The 16,723-nt window shown below is 41.3% G+C and overlaps 1 protein-coding gene and 1 pseudogene across 4 annotated transcripts in view; one reads left to right on the forward strand and one right to left on the reverse strand.

The window, feature by feature from the left end:
* Positions 1-16,723, reverse strand: part of DAAM1 (dishevelled associated activator of morphogenesis 1) — a 168,401-nt gene that overhangs the window by 114,854 nt on the left and 36,824 nt on the right. The gene's annotated exons all lie outside the window — the stretch shown is intronic.
* The window catches only part of LOC136375842 (single-stranded DNA-binding protein, mitochondrial-like), a 29,835-nt pseudogene that overhangs the window by 1,479 nt on the left and 11,633 nt on the right, over positions 1-16,723 (forward strand).

Consider the following 16,723-nt stretch of genomic DNA (forward strand, 5'->3'; position numbering starts at 1 on the left):
ACAATAATTAAAATATTGTTTTATATAAATATATATATATAAAGAAAACAGGATTCATTATTTATAACACAGGAAACAGCTAAGTGTCCATCAATAGAAGAACGTTTGATAAATGTTGGTGCTTCTGTAGCATAAAACACCAGTTTTCTTATCTTGATGCCCCAGTTTTCTCTGTACCAATTATATCAGATTCTTCCATATTAGGGGCCCAGGCATGGGAATTATTCCAAACCTCACAGGTGATTCCAATGTGCAGGCAAGTTTGAGAATAGAACCCTATACCCCAGTTCATAGAATGTGCTAGGTCCATGAATATTGACATGGAAAGATCTAACATATTCTTAAGAAAAGAAAGAAAAAAAGGAAAAAGAAATCAAGTTGCATTACAATACATATGTATCATCATTTATGTTAAAACTAAAACAAAACTATATTTGTAGCTACACACACACACACCCCTTTATATGTAAATGCATAGAAATGCATCCAGAAATGAAAATATTAACTGTAAAATCACTAAACTATTTAGCCAAATGTTTGGCACATGGAAGATGCTCAATAAATGGTGGCTATTATTTCCATGTGTGCCTGAGTTTTTGGAGCCTATAGGAATAGTTTCACGTGGATAATGAACTCTCATAAATGTATCATGCGGATGTCAGTATTCTATTGAAATGAGAAAATTGCAAGCTTTCTCATTAACCTCATTAAAACTCTAAGTATACACCTGAAAACTTGTTAGTCATTACATTGATTCTTTTTATTTAAAATTATAGCTTGTTTTGTGCATACTTGAAACTCAGGCCCCAAAAATGCAGACAGCTTCATTGTCAATATTAAATTGATTTGTAGATCCATCAAAATGGCTCAGTTAAAAGTTGTTCTAGCCCTGGCTGGGTTGCTCAGTGGATAGAGTGTCGTTCCAGTGCACTGAGGTCACGGGTTCAGTTCAATCCCTGGTCAGGGCACATACTAGAAGCAAACAATTAGTACACAACTAAATGGAACAAGCTGATGCTTCTTTCTCTCTTTTTCCCCCTCCCTTCTTCTTTCTCTCCCAAATAAATGGAAATAAATAAATAAATAAAACTTAAAAAAGAAGTTGTTCTATGTCAGCCAACAAATCTAAACACTTGGATGTAATACTAGTTGCAACCTTGATGAACACAAGAGAGGAATAACATCCCGTAGGCTGCAGGCACTAGCTATAGGGATAACAACGTGACAAAAAATTTTTAATGTTTTGTTTTGTTTTGAATTCTGCATGTCCTCAAGAGGCAATTACTGGAGAATTTCCAATTCAGGAAAGCCATTATGTTGGAAGTTCTTCAAATGGTCACAGGGCCAGTCAGAAGAGAAGTTGGGAAGTTCTATTGTATTTTTCTTTCATTTGGCTCCGTTTCAATTGGACTTCTATTGTGGATTAGAAATCATAAGGGCATCCTTAGACAGCCCAAAACAAGAGGCTTCAGGATGCTCATATGTGAATGAAGCTTAGCACTTAATATGTTTTTAAGGTACAAGCAAATATTCAACTAGTTTTATACATGTGAATTCAGTACAATTTTTGAAATTCTCCTCTACTTTTAGATACTTAAAAAAAAATACATAAGCCATATTTATTTGGGCAAGGATTGTGTGGCTACAATTTTCAGGCTGGTTTCTAGCAATTTTCTCTCAAGTGCATGCTCCTGAGGTTCTATTTTGAAAAGGTGAAATGTCTGGGGTCCTTCTTATCAACTAATAAAAAAGTCATCTGACTGCTTATAGAACCAAATAAAGCCTAGTGATCACATGAATTTATAAGAGGCAAGGAATGGTCTTCCCAAGTTAAGATTTTATCAAATAATTTTATGAAATTGAGGTCTGAATGCTAACAATAATCCTATGAGATGATTCTAATTATTTCCTGACCACACCTCCAAAAAGTTTATGTAATTGAAACCCGATTCCTTCAAATATCACTATTCATTGCAAACAGATGGAAAGGAAATTGATTCTGAAAACTGCAAAATGATTACCAGTAGTATAGTGATTATCAGTCCCAGTGAAATAAAGTTATCATTACTTTGAAAGAAAATACTCATTGGAAAAGTAAATATAGGCTTGACCTGTGGTGGTGCAGTGGATAAAGCGTCGACCTAGAAATGCTGAGGTCGCCGGTTTGAAACCCTGGGCTTGCCTGGTCGAGGCACATATGGGAGTTGATGCTTCCAGCTCCCCCCCCCCTCTCTCTCTCTGTCTCTCCTCTCTCTCTCTCTCTCTCTTTCCCTCTCCTCTCTAAAATGAATAAATAAAAACTTTAAAAAATATATATAAATTTCTCTGAAGCTGTTATAGGACACTAGACCGTAAGTACACACAGCGCACAGGACAGTGATGACCAGGTCTGAACAAATGGCCCAGCACCCATCAACAGGACAAGCTTATCGAGCTTTGGGAAAACAGTGAAGACAGCAGGAACTTGTTCTGATACCTGTTAGAGCTAATAAACTCCTTTGACAATTAAGTTTCAAGTCACTTCTAGAAATCCTAGACGACCTACAAAGAACTAGATAATGAGGCCATTTCTGGGAGTTAAGAAGCCATCCAAAGATAGAGTCTTGAAGAAATACAGCATCCATGCATATGCTTTCGGGAAAACAGTATTTGCCTGTTAACATGCACTTTAAAACTGCCTGCCTTGCACAAAACAAAAGCAACGCATAGACCTGGAGGGTAGGGAAGGAACAGGGAAAGGTTGTGGTCACTAGTGGTCACTGCCAAGGACAGGAGAACAGATGTGTTAAGCAGGTCAATTGGTGAATATATATATCATCTCTTTTCGTTAAACAAAACTAATAACCAACCAAAATAAAAATTATCAGCAGCTGCAATAAAGAGTGTGTTTTCCAACTGGTGATTTCTATGTGATAAGTATCCTTGGAAAGTTACTCACACAGCTTAATAAACAATTCAAAATGACAGGTGCCAAACAAATTGTGAAGAAAGATCTTTACTGAATTTTAATTACTATGCATGAATTACCGCACTCTTGATTTAAATCTGAGCCAAAAAAAGTCATTCCAGAGTCATCAAAAGGGAAGAGTGAAGGAACTTGACACTGTCCGATGTGCCCACTCCACCCAACACTGTCATTTTCTATACAATTAGGCAAGAGCAGTAATTGCTTTTATTGGGTAAGTCGAGACGAGACACTAAAGAGACTGCTTCGCTTGCAAAATTTATTCTAAATGTGATAACAAGAAAAGCTGTTTTAAATTGTTATTTGAACTCATTAACCCAGCCTAGAGTAGTTGGACTGAGGTTAATATTTGGATTTCATATTCTCAGAAATACTGTGAAACAGCCAAAAGTCGCCAAGTGGCTAAATATGGGAAGCTATCAACATAGGACTGGTTAAATAACTTAGAGTACCTCTGTAGAATGAAATACTATACAGTCATTAAAAAAGAATGGGGCATCTTTTCTGATATTAAGATAAATTCTATTAAATAAAAAGTTTGAGTTGCATAATAAGCCTGGTGTATCCAAAATGTAAAAAGTATATATTTATTTACTTAAACATGCAAAGAAACTGTTTATCATGTGCTAAAATAACAGACACAAGAAACTATAAAGAGTAGCTCCCTCTAGAAAATAAAATGGAGATTGGAGCAGGAAGGGAACTTGGGTACAGCTTAGTCCCTTCTACTAATTCATTTTTAAACATGGGCTTGGACTACATTTTTTTTTTTTTTTTTTTGCTTTAATTGTCAAGCTGCTGTTAAACTTTAAAAGGTTTAGCCACATTTGTTTGGAAACTAGTATTTTAAAAAAATAATTTTCAGCTATCAACCCTCTTCAACATACCAGGCACTTTCAATGTGCTTGATATCCACTCGTTTTCTGAATTAATCAAAGAGATAAGCAAAGATCCTTAAGTGTCTCATTTGTCCTCCTGGGAATACAGTCCACAGTCAACGAATATCTATGATCTGACCTTGCTTCACAAAATGTTTTCATTTCTGCACTTTTCTATGTCACCACGCCCAACCCTACAATTGCTAGATCTCAAAATGAAAACAATCTCTTCAACTGTAAATATGAGCAATGATTTTTTCCCTTTAAACTTATAATTTAGAATGGGGTGGTGGAGGAGAAGGAGAGGAGGATACCAAACCATTTACTAAAGACGCTGCTACGCCCTGGCCAGTTGGCTCAGTGGTAGAGCGTCGGCCTGGCGTGCAAGGGGTCCCGGGTTCGATTCCCGGCCAGGGCACACAGGAGAAGCGCCCATCTGCTTCTCCACCCCTCCCCCTCTCCTTCCTCTCTGTCTCTCTCTTCCCCTCCCGCAGCCGAGGCTCCATTGGAGCAAAGATGGCCCAGGCGCTGGGGATGGCTCCTTGGCCTCTGCCCCAGGCGCTAGAGTGGCTCTGGTCGCAATAGAGCGACGCCCCGGAGGGGCAGAGCGTCGCCCCCTGGTGGGCGTGCCGGGTGGATCCCGGTGGGGCGCATGCCCGAGTCTGTCTGACTGACTGTCTCTCCCCGTTTCCAGCTTCGGAAAAATACAAAAAAATAAATAAATAAAAAATAAAGACGCTGCTATATAGCAACAGAATGCCATACCTTCACCATAGCAACAGAATGCATAAGCTGCTCATTTTCCCCCAAATAGGACAATTCAGAATCCCCTTAAATTCACTGTACTTTTTGCTACAAGTAAATACTGTTTTATCTTCAGAATATCTACTCTCCGGGTGGCAGCCCCAGGAACAGCATATAAAAGACTAGAAGTGTCTAATTAAGGATTTTTTTGTTGTTATTGTTCTGTCTTTGTAATCTCAAAGTACTGCTTCCTAAAGCCACATTCTAAAATTACTGAAATAGTATTACAGTGTGTCCTGTTACATTCATGGCTTCTGACCCAATCTCAAATAAGCAAAAGCAAATACAGTAATAGAAAGTATAAATTACAAAAGGGCACCAAATGGTAGCATTAACAGCTGTTCACAAAAGATAAAGGCAAACATTGGAAACTATTTTCTAAAGAGGGACAATAAAATTAATGTCAAAATAAGAGGTGATATAACATTAACAGTCCTCAAAATAACAAAATCAAGGAAGATGGGCTTTGCATTTCAATGGAACATTTAATCTACTATTTGAAGATATGATAAAAAATGTTTAATTCTTATTTATGATTCCTACATATACATCATCACCTTTCCCCTGTGCCCCACATCTTTTTTTTTCCTTCTAAAATGGCCATTTACCTTACAGTACCACTTTCCCTTCCACGAACATAATCAACCAGGACGATCTGTTTTCTCTCTCCTATTCACCAGCAGTACACAGATCTGGGACCAGTGCTCTTCCTAACCTGGTTACTGGCTCCTTCTTGGTTACTCCTCTTATAAGCACCACCCACCTCACTGGGTGGTGGCACATAAAAGAGAAAGCCAGTCCCCTGGTGGAAAAAAATTGCTGATTAGCAAACTGTACTTACTCGTACTGGAAAAGCAACCAGGACAGAGATGTCTGCAGATAATCAACCTAAACACACACACACACACACACACACACACACACACACACAGAGTAAAATTTGAGAGTATGCTGTATCTACCTTTGAGACCTCTGATCACTACCTCCAATGGACATGTCTCTTACCTATTTATCTACCTTGTACACCTTTGGGAATTACTTCACCTCCTCCTCCGTGTGTTTTTAAGGGGATAGTCAGCTAAGTGATCCTGCCTCTCCGCCCCTAGAGATGGACACATGGCATTGGCTTAGCCAAGCAAAGCACTTCATACCCTGGTCTGAGTGACTGATCTAGGAATGGGCACCCAACTCTAAGACCAGAGGTCTTGACGTGGATGGATGCTACAGATGAAAAGGCTGCTTTCCTTTTCTTGGAATCATGAGATATAAGTATGCATACCCCTAAAATTTACAATAGCTGCCTCTTATACCGCATGTCAGAAACTGCCCAAGAACGAAGCCACCATAGAAAACAGCAGAACTGAGAGATGGGACGGGGGTGGGGGTGGGGGGGGGGTGGGGAAATGGAAGAACGAGGAAGTTGCAATGACATCATTTAACTGCAAGATCCAGCTGCGCCACAAATCAAATATCCCTTGAACTTCCCAATGCATGAACTTTTCAAAGAACTTTTTTCCCCCCTTAGGCCAATTTAAGTGGCATTTCTGTCTCTTAACAATGCAAGAGACAGATTCATGATTCATGCTCCATGTGACTAAATGAGATGAAACTACCACTTACGGAGAACCTCTCAAGTGTTGGGGATGACGTGGAACATCAACATGCATCATTTTAATGAGTTTTTACAGTCATGCTGAAAAGAAGATATCAGTTTCACACAATAACAAGAGAAGCAAACATAATAATTCCTAGAACTAGGAGTTATTAGCAAGGAGTTCAACCCTGCCTGTCTCATCCCAAAGCCTACTCTCCTTCTACACACCATACCCCTGGAACTACAAACTCATCTCATTAAGCTACTGTGTTATTGTCTTCTAAGCATCAACCTAATAATCAAGCCCTAAATCCAAAGACAAACGTGTCATTCTAGAGAAGACTCGGAAGTCTTTTTTGTCACCCACATATAAGTATGAATAATGTAACACCTCTTTTTTCAAAGGGTTCTTATTTTTGGAAACAGATTTTGCCAGCTCGACTTTCTAGGAATCTTAAGCCTATGGGGGACTTATTCCTCAAAGCTTGGAAAGAATGTGAGTTTTGCTATGTACGGCGCTGAAAAGATAGAGTTAGCAGAATGTAAAAGTCATCATCATTGCTAAACAGGGAGCATGAGAAATCAACACCACCACCCTCTTTCTCCAAGACAGGCCACAATCCAAAATCTGAGCCATTCATTTCTAACTCCATCCCTGGAGTGAGTTTGAGAGAAGGAAGGGGAAGAAAGATTGGGGTGGGAAGGGGGGGGGGGGGGACGGACGGGAGAAGCATACAACAAGAAAAAATTTAAGTATCAAGAATCTGAAAAGTCAATCAGGGAGCCTGCAAAAAGAAAGTGTCCCCGGTCTAGGTATCAAAATAGTTGGGGGAGTTGGCCTGACCTGTGGTGGCGCAGTGCATAAAGTGTTGACCTGGAAATGCTGAGGTCGCCAGTTCGAAACCTTGGGCTTCCCTGGTCAAGGCACATATGGGAGTTGATGCTTCCAGCTCCTCCCCCCCTTCTCTCTCTCTGTCTCTCCTCTCTCTTTGTCTCTCCCTCTCCTCTCTAAAATGAATAAATAAATAAATAATTATTTTAAAAAAATAGTTGAGGGAGGAGAGAAAAATGGGGGTGGAGAAACTGGAACAGGCAAGGTGTGGGGAATACAATTCAGTGTTCTGCTGTGAGCATGAAATTGATTAGCGACATCTCTCTCTCTGTCCATCTAGAAAAAGAACTAGCATGGCCATAAGGTAATAATACATCTAACTAACTGGGTACTACTGTCCTTTCTCCAGGATTTGGGTATAACAGGCGGAACCTGGGGCCCCTATTTGGGTAACAGCCAACTGTCCTAATTACAGATTGGATAACTTATTTTATATAACCACAAAAAAATGTACTGTTAAAATCACAGGGTGTCACCCTATTTCATAACATGTAACAGTATACTCCCTCTGTAACGTAATTTATAGTCTTCTAAGTACTTGTGTATGTACCGTATCATTTGATTTTCCCGACAACCCCGGGAGAGGAAGAGAAAGGCACAGGCAATCAGATAGTGTTTTTATTTCGAGTTTATAGATGAGAAACTAGCTTTGAGCACTCACGTGACCTCCGCAAGGTTAAACCACTCCTAAGTGGCAGAGTAGGAACCTGAAGTCAGACCACCCTTTTCACAACATTCTGCACTGCCAGCCTGCTCACGCTAAAATGATCTAACAAGGAGTGGCCTGAGGCTCCTTCACTGAAAGGCTCTGACAGAAGAAACATCATTTAAATTATGTTTGAAGTAGATTATTATTGTGTCATCAACACATTTGATGTTTTAAAGGGCAATGCATTATACTTCCAGAAAGTGTCTATAGCAGCAAAAAAAAAAAAAAAAAAACAAATGTATGTATATTCCAGTGTTTTATTGGGTCAACTACAGCTTCACTGTTCCATTCATCTAAACATTAATTACACAGCTATCTGTCAGGGGTTATATGTGAAAAATTAAGAATACAAAAGCCATATTCTATGCCTTTCAGAAATTCAGTAGATAAAAGGGAGAGGCTGCCCTGCAGATGTGCTCTGAGAACACAGGGTTAGGAGAAACTAGATCCAAGACGCTCTCAACAGGGTGGGAAACAGAGAAATCACGCTTGGTTCTAGTCAGTTAGGAACTTACCCTCTGACAGAAGAGAGACTCACAAACACAGCAAACTACAGAACAGATAGCAATGCCACAAAAGAGGTATTAAGTACCATAAGGGTGCAGAGGACAGAAAGGGCACTTCCAATTAGGATGACCTCAGGAATTTTTTAGAAAGATGAAGTATGAATGGGCCTTTAGAGAACTGTTCTCTCTTAACGGAACTGAAGGAAGGGCCTGCAGCCCTCTGCCTGCTGCCTGCTAGAGACACAGCCTGCGACACTCCGAGGTCCGTTTGGACCCACCTGAGAACAGGGTGCTGCTGGACTTCCTTGAACGTCCTCTGATTCACAAGATCAAAAAGACATCTATCTCGTAAAACAAACACACAGAACTGATGAAAGACACCTATCTTACTAGGACCTGTGCCATTATGTCAAGGACGTGGATGTGAATCATTGGTGCCTCCAACAGGTCTCTTTAAATGGCCCTCACACCCACTGAGGGAAAGATGGCAATGTAAGGAACAAATATCCTATTTTTTTTTGTATTATTTTTTCCTAAGTGAGAAGGGGGGGGTGGGTGTTGTCGGCAGACAGACAGACAGTCTCCCACGGCACCCAACCGGGATCCACCCGGCATTCCCGCCAGGGGGCGATGCTCGGCCCACCTGGGGCGTTGCTCTGCTGCAACCGGAGCCATTCTAGCACCTGAAGCAGAGACCATGGAGCCATCCTCAGCGCCTGGGCAAACTTTACTTGAATGGAGCCTTGGCTGCAGGAGGAAAAGAAAGAGATAGAAAGTAGAGGGAGAAGGGTGGAGAAGCAGATGGGCACTTCTCCTGTTTTCCTGTGTGCCTTGGCTGGGAATCAAACCCGGGACTTCGCCCTGGCCGGTTGGCTCAGTGGTAGAGCGTCGGCCTGGCGTGCAGAGGTCCCGGGTTCGATTCCTGGCCAGGGCACACAGGAGAGGCGCCCATCTGCTTCTCCACCTCTCCCCCTCTCCCCCCTCTCTGTCTCCCTCTTCCCCTCCCGCAGCCGAGGCTCCATTGGAGCAAAGATGGCCCGGGCACTGGGGATGGCTCCTTGGCCTCTGCCCCAGGCACTAGAGTGGCTCTGGTCGCGACAGAGCGACGCCCTGGAGGGGCAGAGCATCACCCCCTGGTGGGCAGAGCGTCACCCCCTGGTGGGCGTGCCGGGTGGATCCCGGTTGGGCGCATGCGGGAATCTGTCTGACTGTCTCTCCCCGTTTCCAGCTTCAGAAAAATACAAAAGAAAACCCCAAAAACCTGGGACTTCCACATGCCGCGTGGACGCTCTACCGCTGAGCCAACCAGCCAGGACCAATATCCTATTTTTCAAAACTGTCAATTACATCTTCAAAAGTCATTCCTAATTAGACCATTTAGTTTAGAAGTAAAAGCAATTTATGAATATATCATCGGGCCTTGGCCGGTTGGCTCAGCAGCAGAGCATCGACTCAGCGTGTGGATGTCCCGGGTTTAATTCCCAGTCAGGGCACATAGGAAAAGCAACCATCAGCTTCTCTCCCCTTCTCCTTCTCCCTTCTCTTTCTATCTTTTTCTGTCTTCTCCTCCTGCAGCCATGGCTTGATTGGTTTGAGCATATCGGCTTCAGGTGCTAAGGATGGCTTTGTGGAGTTTGAGCCTCAGGCACTAAAAATAGTTAGGTCGCAAGCATGACCCCAAATGGGCAAAGCATCAGCCCCAGATGGGGGTTGGTGGGTGGATCTCAGTGGGGAAGTATGTGGGATTCTGTCTTTGTATCTCCCCTCCTCTCACTTGGAAAAGAAAAAACATTAAAAAAAGATTTTAACAATCTAATTCTAACTGCTTAGTAGAACAAGTCAACTTTGATTATATTTTCTCTATTTCAGTCAAAGAAGAAAAGTAAGAACACAATTTCACAGACAAACTATGCAACGTATCTGTGAATCTGTGATCCTTCAAATAACTGAAAGAGCTAGTTTGGAGAGAGTTCCCACTGACCAGGTGGTTCCTACTTTTGGGAACAGTGTGGGGAGAAGGGAAAAGGTCCAGGGACGAACAGTTTCCTCGGCTACTAGGAAACTTGAAGTGCCTTACTAGAGACAACAAGGCCTGTATCAATCCTGGTTAAAAAAAATTATAAGTTCAAGTTTTCAAAAGTATGCCCAAAGAGCATATAGGTATCTTTAAAGGAGTTTATTCTTCCTTCAGAGAAAAAGTATATAAAATGTTACATAATTTCAGACGCTTCCATTGCCAAAATTTGCAATATAGGCAAATTTAATCTAAACTAAATCCTATATTGGTTTAGGTTGGTCAAAATAAATTTTTTCAACTTTTAATTTTTACGAATGTTCTTCCTGGTATTTCCACTGCAGTGCTAGATCAGCACTTAATTTTTCTGTTACGACAATCTCTGGTAGGTATTCCACCGCCTGGGCGATGTCTCTCTTTTGGAATGTTTTTATCATGCTACAAACCATTTTTATTACATGTTCTCTTCCAGCAAAATAGGTACAGATGTTCACAAGCTCCAAGTTGTAAATCAAGCCAACTGAGCTTCTAATTAAGACGGCTACTCTTCAAATCCCACACTCTTACCATATACTCTAGAATATGTACGTTAAAACTGAGGGACTCAACACGAGGGGTAGGCAAACTACAGCCTGTGAGATCTATGTGATACCCTCCCTTCACCAATGGCTTTTATAAATAAAGTTTTATTGGCTTCCATCCACACCCATGTTTATAGAGTAACTATGGCAGTCATTGCTACCAGAGGTATTTTGGGCCCCCGAACCTAAAACCGTTACAATCTAGCCCCCTTTAGACAAAGTTTGCTGAGCCCTGACCTACATTAAGTACATGAAACAAGAAAAGTTTGGGGATGTTTTCAAAACCACTTCCATTAAAAATAAAGTAATTCGTTCATTTAACAAGCAAACATTGACTAGCTTTGGGGATTGTTTTTGGCGCTGGAGACCTATCAATAAGCCAGAAAGATGGGGCCCCCATCTTCATGGAAGTCATATTCTAGGGAGAGAAGACAAACAAACAGAACTAGACAAACAATTTCAGAGAGATAAAGCAGGCTATTAAGAGACAGTGGCCAAAAATTCTGGAGGGGTAGTGATTCTTTAGCAGATGAAAAACCATGAAGATGATGCTAGGAAGATGCCACTGGACCTGATATTTGAATGATGAGAAGCCAGTCATGCAAAAATCTAAAGAAAGTTGTCGCCTGACCTGTGGTGGCGCAGTGGATAAAGCGTCAACCTGAAAACTCTGAGGTGGCCGATTCGAAGCCCTGGGCTTGCCTGGTCAAGGCACATATGGAAGTTGATGCTTCCTGTTCCTCCCCCCTTCTCTCTCTCTCTCTCCTCTCTAAAATGAATAAATTAAAAAAATATATTTTAAAAAAAAATAAGAAAATTGTCCCAGAGAGACTAGCAAAGGCTTGAGGGGAGGAAATGCTAGGCCTGCGCAAGAACCATAAAGGTGACTAACATACCTGAAGCAGAGTGGACGGGAGAAAGAGGCCCGAGACAAGGCCAAAGCGTCACCAAGGGCCAGGCCGTGCTGGGTGAGTAATGAGCAGACTCATGAGACTAAAAAATTTCCATCTTCAGAGCCTTCACTATTAAAAATACTACCAGATAGAAAACTAATCAAAGTGTAAGGACTGCCCTGGCAACTTCATTCGGCCACAACTCCTTCCACCAGATCTGCTAAAAATTACCTGAAGCCTCCAAATGTCCAGCTGCTCAAGAAAGAACACTTTGTTAGAAACAGTTTCTACTAAGGAAGCAATTACTCACTCCCACACCCTCCAAAAATGACTGACTGTTCTTCTCATTGCAAAGACATAAAGTGACCATTTGAAATAGGATTTTTTTTTTTAAAGAAAGGGAATTTCCCGTTATTAAGCATAATTAAATCTATTTTCTTAAGTCTACTAGCGTACTCATTGGATGAAGTGAAGTCCGTTTCCTCACCACCTCTGCGTACCAGCTGTGAGCATGTCCACCAGAAATCTTTCAAAGGAGTAGACTGATTTGGACCCAAACACAATATTCCTCGAAAGCCCATAAAGATGTACTATGTGACTTCATTTCCCATTTCGAAACTAAATGAAATAGTAAATTTCAATATGTTGAACAGCCACCATATCAATCTCTTATGTGAATGCCCTTTCCCTCCCAATTTTCAGAGGATTTATAAATCTGGAAAGACAACTTTCCATTTTTTAGATCCCAGAATAAAAGAAGTCGAGGGCATTCAGAAGAAAGGCCAAGACGGAGGTGATCTGATAAAACCATGACTCTCAGTGAACAATCTAAACTTAAGAAGAAAAATTAAGTTATGAGATACTCTGGCGGGATGACACCCGACTGGCCTTCACTAAGATGTGACAGTGCACGGATCTGCAGAACAAGCTCTCCTCGTGGAGAACACCGTGGGGTGACAGATACAGATGTTTATAAGCAGACCTGAACAGGCTGCAGAAGCACATAGCTGAGAAATACGCTGAGGTGGGAACCTCCGAGCAGCAGCACTGCCGGAGAAAAGCCAGCGCACACCTCCCAGAAATAACTTGCCATCAGTTTCCTACCCCTGGAAGGTGGGGATGAAGCCGTCTCAACCGTCAGGCTGGTGGGCACTTTATTAAGTGCTCAATAAATAATATGTTTATCAACTGTGCCAATCACTTCACATGCCTTACCTCACTGAATCCTCATTAAACTCCAAAGTAGGTTCTATTTTGCATACTTAGAAATGACTAGAAACGAAGGCTACAAGGTATAACATAAATTGCCCAAAGATAAAGTAAATGCCCCAAAAATATATTCTTTTTTTTTTTAAGATTTTTTTAAAAATTTTATTTATTTATTCATTTTAGAGAGGAGAGGGAGAGACAGAGAGAGGAGAGACAGAGAGAGAGAAGGGGGGGGAGGAGCTGGAAGCATCAACTCCCATATGTGCCTTGACCAGGCAAGCCCAGGGTTTCGAACCGGCGACCTCAGCATTTCCAAGTCGACGCTTTATCCACTGTGCCACCACAGGTCAGGCCCAAAAATATATTTTTAAACAGAAGTTGCATATTGGTGGTTCAACGACACGCTTTCTTAGGTCCACTTGGTGGTAAAGAATAATATAACAGCAGCTAATATTTGTTAAGCACTTACTATATGGCAGGCACTGAGTTCTTTTAATGGGCTATCTCATCAAGTTCTACCTACAAGTCCATGATGCTTTTGTTGTTTGTTTGTTTGGTTTTACTTTTAACCTTGGCATTGTTTTACAGCGAGGATCTGAGGCTCAAGATTACGTGTACCGCCCAAGGTCACACAGCTAATAAATGGTTCCAGTGAGATCTGAACCCTGGCTATCTGGCTCCAGAGCCAAACTCTTAACCACTAGACCGGTTTCCTCAAAAAATAATGTTTCAAAATGGAGGTTTATGACTTGCCAAACAGTTGGGCATTCTATGAACACAGGACTTTCATTCCGAGCAGCAGCACTCTGGCACAAGGTTTGCCACGGGCCCACCACTGCCTCCTGTTTCTCCAACCAAGGCTAGGAGGCCGCTGCCATTCTTTATCATTATCGCTTGCACTTTTATGTTTCTTGTTAGAAGAATTAGGAGGAAGGAAAAATAAACCTTGCGTTTGCATGTCTATCAGACGTGAGGAAATAGAAGACAGTGTACCCCAAGTCCAAAGAAAAATGGGAGACAGGTGAGAATTAATACTCTCGTGTGCTTAATGTGCAGAATGAACGACTGCTTTCCTTCCTGTGCTCAGTTACATTACCTAGCTGCTAGAGACACGTGAATTTGATCTGCTTTAACCTGTACATCACTGTAAGCAGCAAAAGACATGTTAACAGCAAGCCTATGGTTGTCCAACAGGGAAATTTTTTATTCTTAACAGAATGATGGAAAGAGTCCAACATGCCTTAGAATAATGCTTCCTAAATTCATATGATTTTGAAGTCTCTAGTCAACTTAATTAATACGTTTTATTTTTTAAGTGTTTAATTAGCTTGAATAGAAAGAAACCAGCCCGAGGAAGAAGCTCCACGTTACCCGTGGAACACTACTGCCTCCCTGGGTAAGGGACTCCCATCTGTAAGAGAGGCCTCTAAACCCCCCAATGTCCATACTGCCACCCGCTCGCTCGACTGCAACATTTGCTTCCAGTTACACTAGTCTCTGTACCTTCCCGATCAGACTTCCGGTTAACAAAGGCTACAGGAGTCTAGTTCCACTATGGCCACTTGGGAGGATCTATTTGTAAGGAAGTGATAAAAGACCCACCTAAATATCTACTGTTTCACAGAGAAATCATGGGTTTGTCATGCGGTTTGCCTCATCTACATCACAGCTAAAATTCCATTTGCAAGGGGAAGAGAGTTAATGGTAGATCTTAAAATCAACTAACGTTTACACTAGGAAGTTGACAGAGCTAAATTTATCCCTCTCACACTGTTCCATTATCTCAAACATTCTACTAATAAAACGGGCAGTGGGGAAAGAAATTTACTTGACATTTATTTCAACATAGTGAACTATTTATAGGCAGGAAAATAGCCATGGCCACCCATAAGGTGGAAACCACCGTCCAGAGTCTTGGCTTTGCTGAAGGGTCGTCTCTCCGGGCTCGCTGACGACGGAAGCTGACCCACATGGCGGGGGAGGTTAAGCCTCCTTCCTTTGAAGTTTAACCAACAAGTTTAATTAAGTAGGTTTTAAACAACCTTATTTACTCTTACCAAGTTTTTAGGCTTTAGGACTATACTGTTGACAACCTGTTAAAAGCAAACAAATGGAGCGATCTCTCTCCTGCCTTGACTTCAAAGCTGAGAGCAGAATGAATACACAAAGGGCCAGGGCAGATTACAAGTGAATGTAGGTCTTCCTTTTACTTTTATTTGCATGTTTTTTACTTATAAAAATCAAAAAACTACAACTCGCGGGAGCCAAAAGCTAAATCATTCACTAGTGCCAGGAAGATGTCCTCCAAACGTAATGGAGAACAAACTACAAAAAGCCTCCTCTGCTCTGTAAAAAGCAGGAGTGTCTTTGGTAAGCAGGTTAAGTCAAGTACCCCCGCTGCTGACGTGTCAGGCTGGGCAGGACGGCGGGCACTGAGGAGACACCTGGGAGGACTCTTCCAAATCAGTCCAGTGACTGCTTCTTAGTTTCAATACTTGCTGGCTAGTCAGGGCCACAAATATTCATGAGCAAATCCTCATAAAAAAAAATTTATTATACTACTACTCTTAACACTTTTTATTTTTTTTATTTTTTATTTTTTATTTTTTTTAGGAAGTAAACAAAGGGAGAGGGGGACTCGACACTTTTTAAATGTAATATATCTTTTTTTTTTTAATGGAAAATCAAGGTGTTTTAGGACTCAAGGGGAAAAATAGAAAGTATTCATTCTACCAGTGGGCTGCCCCTGGTAACCAGGAGAAATAAATTACTTGAAGCCAGAGGTAAATCTAAAACAAAGTAACCCTTTGATCTACAACACTTGGGAGAAAGGCAGAGGAAGAAGGCCAGCAGAGAAGACACATGATTTATTCAGATTACAAACTGACATGTGTACTGAGTGTGCTGGCCTCCAGGTGGTTCTGGGTAACGAGAAAAATAAGGAAAAGCCATCAAGCACAGTATGGATAAATATGACCCTGGCCCTGGGGGAATAAAATCTGAGTAATGAAGCCCAAATATAGGCGTGCAATCTAAAAATAACTCTTCTGCTTCCACAGAGGTATTTTCCTTTTAGCAGTCATTCGAAATGTGTGGGAAGACAAAACAGTTTGAGTTAAGTGAATTTCCAGATATTATCAAGTCAAGTGATGCTCTAAACCATTTTCAATCAACAGTAAAAATTGAATTTTCCCTTCCTTTAGTTTCCTCTTGTAAGTAAGTGGGTGGGGTGGGGAAATACAGGGCAATACTGAGCAAGAATGCAATTTCTATATTCTATGGGAAGCTGATATTACCTCTACATAAAACATCTTCCTATCTAACTTATGTCATGGGAAACAATTAAATCCTTGGTATTGTGGCAGTGAGAACCATTCTTTTTTCTCCTCCCCCACCCCCCATAAAGAAAGATGAATAGAGAATGACAGAATATTGACATTGGGATTACATTTTCCTCTCATGCCACAAATTTAAAGATTTCTGTATCACCACCTAGGTGCCCCACCCTTAAGATAAAAAAAAAAAAGTGGCAGAAATACCAACTTGTGGGTAGAAACAGATTGTAATTCTAGCACTTCTTCAAAATTATTTAAGGGGTATCTACTTGTAGCCAGGTTCTATGCTCTGTGCTGCCCCCAGCTGAGGTAAACCGTGTCCCCAACGGTAGGTAGAAGACAG

This window comes from Saccopteryx leptura, chromosome 6 (assembly GCF_036850995.1).
Source record: "Saccopteryx leptura isolate mSacLep1 chromosome 6, mSacLep1_pri_phased_curated, whole genome shotgun sequence".
Classification (NCBI taxonomy): Eukaryota; Metazoa; Chordata; class Mammalia; order Chiroptera; family Emballonuridae; genus Saccopteryx; species Saccopteryx leptura.